Source organism: Gorilla gorilla, chromosome 4 (genome assembly GCF_029281585.2).
Source record: "Gorilla gorilla gorilla isolate KB3781 chromosome 4, NHGRI_mGorGor1-v2.1_pri, whole genome shotgun sequence".
Classification (NCBI taxonomy): Eukaryota; Metazoa; Chordata; class Mammalia; order Primates; family Hominidae; genus Gorilla; species Gorilla gorilla.
Window position 1 is genome coordinate 47,467,593 of NC_073228.2, and position 12,932 is coordinate 47,480,524.

Sequence of the window (12,932 nt, forward strand, 5' to 3'; positions counted from 1 at the left end):
GGTGTCATTACTTAGAAATTTCTCCTTCCTACAGTTAATGACATCTTGGAGGAACTTAGAAACAGGAAGTGACTCAGGATTGGGAAGCACCAGAAAAAGAGCTGCTGACATGACATAGTGACAAGCATTCTTTGTCAATTGACTTTTTCTCCCGCCCCCTGGATCCTAAGGAAATGGCACAGCATTTCCTTGCCCTGCCCTTGACGTGCTATGCCTACTCTAAGCTAGATAGGGGCTTCTGAAAGAAAAACCTAAGGAAGCCCCCTGCTCATGCCTGGAGGAAAGAACTGCCGACTTTGTCTTTGCCCTCAGCCAAACCGCCACAAGTATCTTTGTCTGCCTGGCTCTCCTGGGGCCATCACAGAGGGCTGGGGATGCTGACAGCCGTAAACTCCAGGCGAGGCAGAACCAAGCAGCTGTTCATAAGCGATTTCAGTGCATGTCCAGTGACCCGAATGGGACCCGACCATGGGGAAAATGATACAGAACTAGATCGCTTTCTTTAAATTTTATTTTTAGTTTGTGTACTCCTATGGAAGTGTAATTTTATCTTTGTGCTGGGAACACTGAAAAGCACTGACGGGGAGCTCCTTTGGCCTGGCCCATTTTTCTGAAAGCACGTTGCAGCTGTGGCTTCTGCCCAGCAGGCAGAGACTGATGTTAGATCCTGTACCCAGCTGCTGCTGGGAGAAGGGACAGACTCAGCTTCTGACTGCAGGGGCATCTGCAGGAAGATCGGGGAAACTGAAGACACTTTTAACTGCAAAAGCCCTAGAAACAGTAAGTGCAAATTGTTCTGTGGATTGTTGACTTCACATTCAAACCATCGGGAAGTGATCGAGACTGGAAGCGTTGACAAGGATCCGCAGGGTCTGGGACCAGAGACCAGCTTGTGATCCTGCTGTGGAGTGCTAGGGGTCTGCTCTGGGGAGGGGGCTTTGGCCTAGAAGAGACATGGTACAGGGTGGGAACTGTTACAGTCATGCAACACTTAACATCAGGTGATTCTGTCATTGTACAAATATAGAAAGAACTCACACTAACCCATACAGCGTAGCCTACTACACACGCAGGCTCTATAGCCTATTGCTCCTAGGCTACAAACACATCCAGTGTGTGTCTATACTGAATGCTGTAGACAATGGCAACACAATGGTATTTGTATATCTAGACATATCTAAACAAAAGGTACAGTGAAAGATAAAATATATACAGTATAAAAGATTTTTTTAAAAAGCTGGGCGTGGTGGCACACTCCTGTAATCCCAGCACTTTGGGAGTCCTGAGGTGGGAGGATCACTTCATCCCAAGAGTTCGAGACGAGCCTGGGCAACATGGCGAAAACCCATCTTGACAAAAAATACAAAAATTAGCCGGGCGTGGTGGTGGGCGCCTGTAATCCCAGCTATTCAGGAGATTGAGGCGTGAGAATCGCTTGAACCCGGGAGGAGGAGGTTGCAGTGAGCCGGGATGGCACCACTGCACTCCAGCCTGCATGACAGAGTGAGACCCCGACTCAAAAAAGAAAAGAAAAGAAAAGAAAATGTGGTCCTTCCATACAATAGAAAGTTATTCAGCCTTGAAAGAAAGAAATCCTCACATCTGCTCCATGAATGAGACTTGAAGACATTATGCTGAGTGGATTAAGCCAGCCACAAAAAGACAAATACTGTGTGACTCCACTTATATGAGACTCAGAATAGTCAAAATCATGAAAACAACATAGACTGGTGGTGGCCAGGGGCTGGAGGGAGTGGGGAATAGGCAGTTGTCAATGGATATAGAGTTTTAGTTTTGCAAGATGAAAAACTTCTAGGGATCTGCTATACAAACGTGCATATAGTTAACACCACTGAACTGTACTTTTTTTTTTCTTTTTGAGACAGAGTCTCGCTCTTTTGCCCAGGCTGGAGCGCAGTGGCACGATCTTGGCTCACTGCAACCTCAGCCTCCCGAGTAGCTGGGATTACAGGCGCCTGCCACAACGTCCAGCTAATTTTTGTATTTTTTAGTAGAGACGGGGTTTCGCCATGTTAGCCAGGCTGGTCTTGAACTCCTGACCTCAGGTGATCTGCCCACCTCGGCTTCCCAAAGTGCTGGGACGACAGGCGTGAGCCACCGCGCCCGGCCTAAACTGTACTCTTAAACATCGAGAAGGTAAGTTTTGTATTATGTGTTTTTTACCACAATTTAAAAATTTTAAAAATGTATTCAAACAAATAAAAGAATTTTGAGGCTCACGCCTGTAATCCCAGCACTTTGGGAGGCCAAGGCAGGCGGATCACCTGAGGTCAAGAGTTTGAGACCAGCCTGGCCAACATGATGAAACCCCGTCTCTACTAAAACTACAAAAATTAGGTGGGCGTGGTGGCGGGCGCCTGTAGTCCCCGCTACTTGGGAGGCTGAGGCAGGAGAATCGCTTGAACCCAGGAGTCGGAGGTTGCAGTGAGCCAAGATCATGCCACAGCACTCTAGCCTGAGTGACAGAGTGAGACATTCTGTCTTTTTTTTTTTTTTTTTTTGAGACGGAGTTTCGCTCTTGTTGCCCAGGCTGGAGTGCAATGACGCAATCTCGGCTCACCTCAACCTCCGCCTCCCGGGTTCAAGCAATTCTCCTGCCTCAGCTTCCCGAGTAGCTGAGATTACAGGCACGCGCCACCACACCCAGCTAATTTTGTATTTTTAGTAGAGACGGGATTTCTCCATGTTGGTCAGGCTGGTCTCGAACTCCCGACCACAGTTGATCCGCCTGCCTGGGCCTCTCAAAATCCTGGAATTACAGGCTTGAGCCACTGTACCCGGCAACATTCTGTCTTAAAAAAAAAAAAACACGGGCCGGGCTCAGTGGCTCACGCCTGTCATCCCAGCACTTTGGGAGGCCGAGGCAGGCGAATCACGAGACAGATCACCTGGGCAAGAGAGGGAGACTGCATCTCAAAAAAAAAAAAAAAAAAAAAAGAAAATTAAGTCCCCCCCATGCTCCCGAGTCTTCTTACTCCTCATAGGTGACCACTGTTCAGTCTACCGTTTCTTCCCAAAAATATCTGTGCACATACAAGCATATACATATGTCTCCTCTTTGCTTAGCAAACCATTTATTCAGCCAAATTACAATTGTTGTCTTTGATAAAGCAGGCTACAGACCTCCAGATCCTAAATTGGTGGCACCAAAATTAGAGAACTTTGTCTTGAAGAGAACACTTGCGAATTGACCAGGAACCCCTACTGCCAGTGTACATGAATTAGACTTCCATAAAGATTATAACTTAGGTGCCAGAATACACATTTTGAAATGAATGTAGGCCATCTAAAGGCATTTTTAGCTTCTAAACATTAACTTTACGGGGGCATAATTTACAGACAATAAATATACCTGTTTACAGTACATAGAGTTCAATTAGTTTTTTTGTTTGTTTGTTTTTGGTTTTTTTTTTTTGAGAAAGGGTCTTGCTCTGTTACTCAGGCAGAAGTGCAGTAGCATGATCATAGCTCACTACAGCCTGGATCTCCTGGGCTCAAGTGATCCTCCCACCTCAGCCTCCCAAGCAGCTAGGACTACAGGCACATGCCACTACATCCGGCTAATTTTTAAATTTTTCTGTGGATATGGGGGTCTCACTGTGTTGCCCAGGCTGGTCTTGAATTCCTGGGTTCAAGTGATTCTCTTGTCTCAGCATCCCAAAGTGTTGAGATTACAAGTATGAGTCACTGCACCCAGCTGACTTTTTTTTTTTTTCCACTGTAAATACCATTGCCTTCTTTTGAGGGGGTTATTCTGAGTTTTAATTACTTATTGTTTTCTGGTTATGAAGATACTACGAGTTCCTTATTTTAAAATAGAGACAATTCAGAAAATAAAGAGAAACCAAAAGACATCAATAATTGCTCCATCCCTCAAAAAAAAAAAATATTTGGCATTATTAGCATTGTCTTTTTAAAAGCATATATGTGGCCGGGCACAGCGGCTCATGCTTATAATCCTAACATTTTGGGAGGCCAAGGCAGGAGGATAGTTTAAGGCCGGGAGTTCAAGACCAGCCTGGGCAACACAGCAATTCTCCCATTTCCACACACATACACAGTTTAGGCCGGGCCGGGCGTGGTGGCTCACGCCTGTAATCCCAGCACTTTGGGAGGCCGAGATGGGCGGGTCACAGGGTCAGGAGATTGAGACCATCCTGGCTAACACGGTGAGACCCCGTCTCTACTAAAAATACAAAAAAAAAAAAAAAATTAGCCAGGTGTGGTGGTGGGTGCTTGTAGTCCCAGCTGCTTGGGAGGCTGAGGCAGGAGAATGGCGTGCACCCGGGAGGCAGAGCTTGCCGTGAGCCAAGATCGCGCCACTGCACTCCAGCCTGGGTGACAGAGCAAGACTTCACCTCCAAAAAAAAAAAAAAAAAATTTAGGCCGGGCATGGTGGCTCACGCCTATAATCTCAGCACTTTGGGAGGCTGAGGCGGGTGAATCACCTAAGTTCAGGAATTCAAGACCAGCCTGGCCAACATGGCGAAACCCCATCTCTACTAAAAATACAAAAATTAGCTGGGCGTGGTGGCACACACCTGTGATCCCGGCTACTCGGGAGGCTGAGACAGCAGAATTGCTTGAACCCAGGAAACAGGTTGCAGTGAGCCAAGACTGCGCCACTGCACTCCAGCCTGGGCAATAAAGCAAGACCTTGTCACACACACACAAAAAATTGGCCAGGTGCGGTGGCTCATGCCTGTAATCCCAGCACTTTGGGGGGCTGAGGCAGGCGGATCACGAGGTCAGGAGATCAAGACCATCCTGGCTAACACGGTGAAACCCCATCTCTACCAAAAATACAAAAAATTAGCTGGGCGTGGTGGCGGGTGCCTGTAGTCCCAGCTACTCTGGAGGCTGAGGCAGGAGAATGGCATGAACCCGGGAGGCGGAGCTGGCAGTGAGCCGAGATCGCGCCACTGCACTCCAGCCTGGGCGACAGAGCAAGACTCCATCTCAAAAAAAAAAAAAAATTGGCTGGATGCGGTGGCTCATGCCTGTAATCCCAGCACTTTGGGAGGCTGAGGCGGGTGGATCACCTGAGTTCGGGAGTTCACGACCAGCCTGACCAACGTGGAGAAATCCCCATCTCTACTGAAAATACAAAAAATTAGCCGGGTGTGGTGGCACATTCCTGTAATCCCAGCTACTCGGGAGGCTGAAGCAGGAGGACTGCTTGAGCCCAGGAGGTCAGGCTGCAGTGAGCTATGATCAGGCCAACGCACTTCAGCCTCGGCAACAGAGTGGGATCTTGTGTCTAAAAAATAAAAACGAAAAATAAATGCACACATGCACTTATTCATCTGTAAACACGGATAATAATTTCAAGTGTCCTCATATAGTAATTCTCTGAACAAGGATTAGTATGTGGTTTTTAATTTGAGAAAAACTGAAAGCCATATTAAATTTAGCCCAAGTAACTTTATCAGATTTAGCCCAAATCAAGGTAAAATGAAGGCCTTTTATTTTTTTTTTTTTTTGAGTCAGGGTCTTGCTCTGTTACCCAGGCTGGAGTGCAGTGGTGTGAGCTCAGCTCACTGCAGGCTCGACCTCCTGGGCTCAAGTGATCCTCCCACTTCAGCTTCCCAAGTAACTGGGACCACAAGTGCGCACCACCACAGCCAGTTAATTTTTTATATTTTATGTGGAGATGAGGTCTTGCCATGTTACCCATACTCATCTCAAACTCTGTGCTCAAGCAATCTTCCCACCTTGGCCTCCCAAAGTGCTGGGATTACAGGCGTGAGCCACCGCGTCTGGCTCCAGCCTCTTTTCAACAACACTGGTCATTAGGCTTGGTTTTCTTTTTCTTTTTCATTTTCTTTTTTTTTTGAGACGAGTCTTGCTGTGTTGCCCAGGCTAGTATAGTGGTGCAATCTCAGCTCACTGCAACCTGAGCCTCTGGGGTTCAATCAGTTCTCCTGCCTCAGCCTCCCAAGTAGCTGGGATTACAAGCCTATGCCACCACGCCTGGCTAATTTTTGTACTTTTAGTAGAGACGGGGTTTTACCATTTTGGCCAGGCTGCTTTCAAACTCCTGACCTCGTGATCCACCCGTCTCAGCCTCCCAGAATGCTGGGATTACAGGCACGAGCCACTGCTCCCGGCCAGAAAAGACATTTCTACAGCGTGCATGTGCCATGGGGTATGTCTCAAATGAAACTGTCTTGCCTCCACATCCCAAAGATAACTGAAATTTCAGTTTAAACTCCAGTTAAGCAGAATAGTTGTCAGCCAAGCACGGTGGCTCATACTTGTAATCCCAGCATTTTGGTAGGCCAAGGAGGGAGGATTGCTTAAGCCCAGGAGTTCAAGACCAGCCTGGGCAAATATTGAGACCCTGTCTCCACAAAAATTAAAATTAAAATTAACTGGGGCTGGGCATGGTGGCTCACGCCTGTAATCCCAGCACTTTGAGAGGCCGAGGTAGGCGGATTGCCTGAGGTCGGGAGTTCGAGAAACCCCATCTCTACTAAAAATATAAAAATTAGGTGGGTGTGGTGGCACACACCTGTAATCCCAGCTACTCAAGAGGCTGAGGCAGGAGAATTGCTTAAACCCGGGAGATGGAGGTTGCAGTGAGCCAAGATTGCCCCACTGCACTCCAGCCTGGGCGACAGAATGAGACTCTGTCTCAAAAAAAATAAAAATAGGCCTTGTGCAGTGGCTTACGCTTGTAATCCCAGCACTTTGGGAGGCCGAGGCAGGCGAATCACGAGGTCAGAAGTTCGAGACCAGCCTGGCCAACATGGAGAAACCCCATCTCTACTAAAAATACAAAATTAGCCGGACATTGTGGTGCATGCCTGTAATCCTGGCTACTCAGGAGGCTGAGGCAGGAGAATCGCTTGAACCCGGGAGTCAGAGGTTGCGGTGAGCCAAGATTGTGCCATTGCACTCCAGCCTGGGCAATAAGAGCGAAATTCCGTCTCAAAAAAATAATAAAATAAAATAAAACAGGGGCTAGGAGCAGTGGCTTGCGCCTGTAATCCCAGCACATTGGGAGGCCGAGGCAGGTGGATCACCTGAGTCAGGAGTTCAAGACCATCCAGGCCAACATGGTGAAACCCTGCTGTCTCTACTGAAAATACAAAAATTACCTGGGCGTGGTGACTCACACCTGTAGTCCCAGCTACTCGGGAGGCTGAGGCAGGAGAATTGCTTGAACCCAAGAGGTGGAGGTTGCAGTGAGCTGAGATCACACCACTGCACTCCAGCCTGGTGATAGAGCGAGACTCCGTCTTTAAATAAAATAAAATAAAATAAAATAAAATAAAATAGATAAACAAATAACTAAAATTAACTGGGTATGGTGGCACGCCTATAGTCGTAGCTACTCAGGAAGCTGAGGTGGAAGGATCACTTGAGCCTGGGAGGTCGAGGCTGCAGTGAGCCATGATGGAGCCACTGCACGGCCAACAGAGCAAGACCCTATCTCAAAAATAAATGAATGAATAAATAAATAAAAATAAAAGAACCAATAAAAGTAAAAACAGTTGTGAGCCAGTCTGGATTTTCTGGTCCCATTTTACATTTGCCCATTTGTTCTAGTCTCGTGTAGCACTGAGCAGTTCACTCCACAAGCATTTATTAAGCACCACTCATGTTGCAGGCACCAGATTCCATCCTGGAACTATGACACTGTAACAGGCAGACCCCGTCCCACTCTTCAAGGGGCCGATGCTGCTGAGGGGGATGGACAGGCTGTCAGGGCTCAGGGTGCTGCGTGCTTGGACCCAGGGAACTGATCAGAAAGTGCTCCAGGAGCACAGGGCACAGGCATCTCACCCAGGCTGGCTTTCTGGAGCAGTGATGGATAAATTGCCACCTAACAGATGAGTAGGAGTTAGTCATATAAAGTGGGCTGGAGGCCAGAAGTGGTGGTTCACCCCTGTAATCCAGCACTTTGGGAGGTTGAATTGCTTGAATGTAGGAGTTCAAGACCAGCCTGGGCAACATGGCAAAACCCCATCTCTACAAAAAATACAAAAATTAGCCAGGTGTGGTGGCACACGCCTGTAGTCTCAATTACTCGGGGGACATGAGGCGGGAGAATCACTTGAGCCTGGGGGGTGAAGGCTGCAGTGAGACGAGATTGTGCCAAAGCACTACAGCCTAGGTGACAGAGTGAGAATCCATCTCAAAAATAAATAAAAATAAATGAAATGGGAGGAAATCATAAATGCGGGGGAAGGACCAAGGGTGACAGCTTTCAAGGAACAGGAACAGAAAGAAATTCCCAAGGCAGGAGCCTAGCGGGGAAGATGGGCTGAAACGGGCTGGAGAGGCGAGCAGGGAAAGGGCAGGTGAGCCAGAGCTCTGGCCACAGCCACGCTGGGAGGAGGGTCTGTGGTGCTCAGCCTGTAAGACTGGAGCAGGTGGTGGCATAAGCAGGAGGCCGGTTTGGAGTTGGCAGCCCCCATTGTTTGCCCCAAGGACTGGACAGCAGTGGGAACTGTGGCAGTGGGAGCGGCAATGCCACGGTGCAGTGGGGCTGCGGAGGCGCTGGGGCTGGGGGTGGTTGGGGTGGTGGTGTGTGTTTAAGGGTGAAAAGGGCTGGGTTATGGGAAGGAGCAGGAAACATGGGGGAGAGGATTGGTAAATGGCAGAACCATGGCCTGAAGTGGTACGAGGGGCAGGGGCTCGAAGCAAAGTGGGAGGGATTAGCCCTTGGGGAAGAGCCTGAAGGTGCTGGGAAGAAGCAAGCTGGGAGCTGGGGAACTGGCCTTTCTTCTAGGAGCATGAGGGGAGAGGCCATCAGGGAGAAAAGGGGTGGGACAGGGTGAGTTCTGAAGAGAGCAGAGGAGGAGAAATTAAATGGCAGGAAGAGGGGAGGGAACCCCGGGCACTGTGGGTGTGAAGGCCACACAGTGCCCCACTGAGGCTGGAGATGCTGGTTTTGCAGAGACACCTGTCTGAGCCATCCTGGAACCCCCATACCCCTTAGAGCAGCCCTACGCCTCTACCCCACTCCTGCACTTATATCCTCCACCCAGAAATGACCCTCAGATGGGAGAAGTGACAGGTGCCCCACAATAAAATGGAGTTTTCTGCAGCAAAGTCCCTACAATGGAGTCGTAGAACGTGTTCCTCGCAGGGGCCGCTGAGATGACGGCGACATGGTGCTTTCGGGGGCGGCTGGGATCCAGCTCCACATGGAAGAAGTGCCTGGGATTCTGCTGGAGGAAAGGCAGATAGCGAGTTTATTTTTAAACCCAAGTGGGCACCGCGGCTGCCAGAGAGAAGCAGACGGCTCTTGGGGAGAGTGGAGATTGGCAGCCGGTCAGACACTTGTCAGGAAGCCTGAGGCTGCCAAGCGGGCAGGGGTTCAGGTGGCGGAGGGCCAGGGCTGAACAGAGGGGTCTGTGGGGGTGAGGGCAGCAGCAATTAACCCTTCGGGGTCCAACACCAGCATGGCCTAAGGAGGTAGCCAGGCCTGGAGGACTGAGTGTAGCGAGTGGAGACCTCAGGCTGGGCTGCCCCTGGGGCCACATGGAGCCAGTGTAAGTGATAACTGTCCTAGTCCCTGCACCCAGTGGTGGCCCAGGCTTGGTCTCCACCCGTAGTCAGATGGGCCACGTGAATAGCCTTGTGCAAAGCAAAGGTGTCTGTTGGGGACCCCTTGCTGCTCTCCACGCTCTGAAGGCCCCTGGGCCTCTTGCATTGGGGTATTCTTTTTTTTGAGACAGAGCCTCCCTCTGTCACCCAGGCTGGAGTGCAGCGGCGTGATCTTGGCTCACTGCAACCTCCCCTTCCCAGGTTTAAGCAATCCCCTTGTCTCAGCCTCCCGAGTAGCTGGGATTACAGGCACCAGCCACCACGCACAGCTAAATTTTGTATTTTTAGTAGAGACGGGGTTTTACCATGTTGGCCAGGCTGTTCTCTAGCTCCTGAGCTCAAGTGATCCACCTGCCTCAGCCTCCCAAAGTGCTGGAATTACAGGTGTGAGCCACTGTGCCTGGCCACACTGTCAGCATTCTGAGGAGCCAGGTGGCACTTAGTCCTGATAGCTGACTTGGAATGCCGCCTGTGACTGAGGTGGAGGGCATGGCTTCATGGCCTCATCAACCTCATGGGGACTCGGCGAAGTCTCCGTGGTGAACAGGCCTCCTAAGGACTCCTGCGCATGGCAAGGGCTGTCAGGGCACATTTCAGGAGCTGTCGCCAGGGGTGGTTTCCAGGTTGTAACAGCTTTGGCCTCTTAGAGGACATGATCCACTGACTGGTGTTTATTTCCCACCTTTGCTTTCAACACCAAAGGCCTGAAGAGCCCAGGCTGCAGGCACTGGGTTTCTGGGCTCAGCTGAAAGTCTTCAAGAATCTTCCTCAGCATGAAGCCTTGGGCTGGAGCTGCTTCTCTCTCCTGCTGATCTTCTGGAAAGATTGAAAGAAATCTTCTTTTGCCTAAAGCAAGTTCCTGGGAGCCAGAGCCCCTTTCAGGGCAGGATAAATCTAGGTCTCTTACTCTAGATTAAGTTAAAATTCCTTGATCCTGCCAACATCAGCCTGACTTGTCTCTTGCCTTCTTCTTCTTTTTTTTTTTTTTTTTTTGAAACGGAGTCTTGCTCTGTCACCCAGGCTGGAGTACAATGGACCATCTCGGCTCACTGCAACCTCCGCCTCCTGGGTTCAAGCGATTCTTCTGCCTCAGCCGCCAGAGTAGCTGGGATTACAGGTGCGCACCACCACGCCTGGCTAATTTTTTTGTATTTTTAGTATAGACGGGGTTTCGCCATGTTGGCCATGCTGGTTTCCATCTCCTGACCTCGTGATCTGCCCACCTCAGCCTCCCAAAGTGCTGGGATTACAGGCATGAGCCACTGCGCCCGGCCATCTCTTGCCTTCTAGAAAGGACTATACACAAAGGTTCCCTCTGACCTTTAAGGAGGCAGTGTCTGCTGCTCCTGACCTAAGTCTTTCACACATAGTTGTCTGTTTTCTCTTCTGTCCTTTCCTTCTTTCAAAGCTTCCTGGATGTAAATGTTGCTTCTTAACAGTATCTGTAATAGCCACATGTAGCTGCTGAGTTTGAAATTGGGCACAATGCATCCCTGATTTCAAAGGCTTTGTACAAAAAAAAAAAAGGATGTACCATCTCAATAATTATTTTATGTTGATTATATGTTGGTATGAGAATATTTTGGATATATTAGATTTATTTATTTAGTTAGTTTTAGTTTTTTGAGATGGAGTCTCGCTCTGTGGCCCAGGCTGGGGTGCACTGGCACAATCTCGGCTCTCTGCAACCACCACCTCCCAGTTCAAGCAATTCTCCTGCCTCAGCCTCCCGAGTAGCTGGCACTACAGGCACGCACCACCATGCCCAGCTAATTTTTGTATTTTTAGTAGAGATTTGATTTCACCATATTGGCCAGGCTGGTCTCAAACTCCTGACCTAGTGATCCCACCCGCCTCGGCCTCCCAAAGTGTTGGAATTACAGGTGTGAGCCACTGCGCCTGGCCGGTTAATTTTTTAAAAGTTTTTTGTAGAGACAAGGTCTCACTATATTGCTCAGGCAGGTCTTGAACTCCTGGGCTCACTCAAGTGATCCTCCCACCTCAGCCTCCCAAAGTAATAAAATTATAGGCATAAGCCACTGCTCCTGGCCAAAGGAATTTCTACTTTTGAAAAATAAGGGTTCCTGGGAATTCCTTGCAATAGGTGGCCTTCACTGCAAATTTCAAATTCCTGGTTCCACCCATGTTGTTTAGGAATCACTCCATCAGAGCTGCCAATAACCAGTTCTGAAACCAAAGTCAGTCTTTTCAGATGTTCCGTTTGGGCCAGATCTGATTCTCCACTCCAACCTGTGGAGCTTTATTTCCTCCTGGCCAGTTGGGAAAAGGTGAGCTGGCATCCCCAGGCAGGCAAGACAAAGGCAGAGAGTTCGGTGCCTCTCTGACATCCGCTTGCCTACCCACGCAGGGGACACTTAGGGCTCCAGGGTTTGGTCCGAGGCTGAGAGGCGTCTGGTGACTCTGCACTGACCTTTTTTTTTTCTCTTGAGACAGAGCCTTGCTCTGTCGCCAAGGCTGGAGTGCAGTGGTGTGACCTCAGCTCACTGCAACCTCTGCCTCCCGGGTTCAAGCAATTCTCTCTCTCAGCCTCCCAAGTAGTTGGGACTACAGGCAAGCGCCACCACACCTGGCTAATTTTTGTATCTTTAGTAGAGACAGGGTTTCACCATGTTGGCCAGGCTGGTCTCGAACTCCTGACTTCAAGTGATGCACCTGCCTTGGCCTCCCAAGTGTTGGGATTACAGGCGTGAGCCACCACGCTCGGCCTACACTGACCTTTGAGAGTCACAAAGGCTGAGCCTCACCTGTGCCCTATCTGCCTTCCTGCCATTCATCTGCCAGAAGCCACCCTTTCCCTATCTGGAGGGTCAGCTGAACCACACATCAGACCCGGATAGACTGGGAACTGGGAACTGAGAAAGGGTTAAGCATGGGCATGGAGGAGTTGAGAGGCAGAAGCAAAAAGAAAGTTAAAAATAGTGTTATTCAGCCTAGAGCAAGGAAGACAAGGGCACAGCTAGACTTCAGTTCATGACTGATCGGTTTGAGAATGATTCTTGCTTTTTTCCCCCTGCACTCTAAATAGGAAGAAGCTGACCTTCTGCTGCACGAGAGACTGGAGTTAGACGTTACCCAGTGTCCTGCGGCGACCAGATGCCAGAGTAGGAATCTAAGCTGAACGTGGCCCTGGGTCCTACTCTTTCGGCATGTGATCCGAGGTGGCCTTGGGAACCCTACCTGTTCAGGAATGGGGGGCTATGATCCCAAAGCTTCTAGCTGCCAATTCTTCCCAGGCCCCTGCTTGGTGCTGCTATTTCTTTCTCCATTTTTTCTAGCCTTTCATTTGTTTCCCTGCCCCCAACTGCTTCTTTTATCTTTTCCCTTAACAA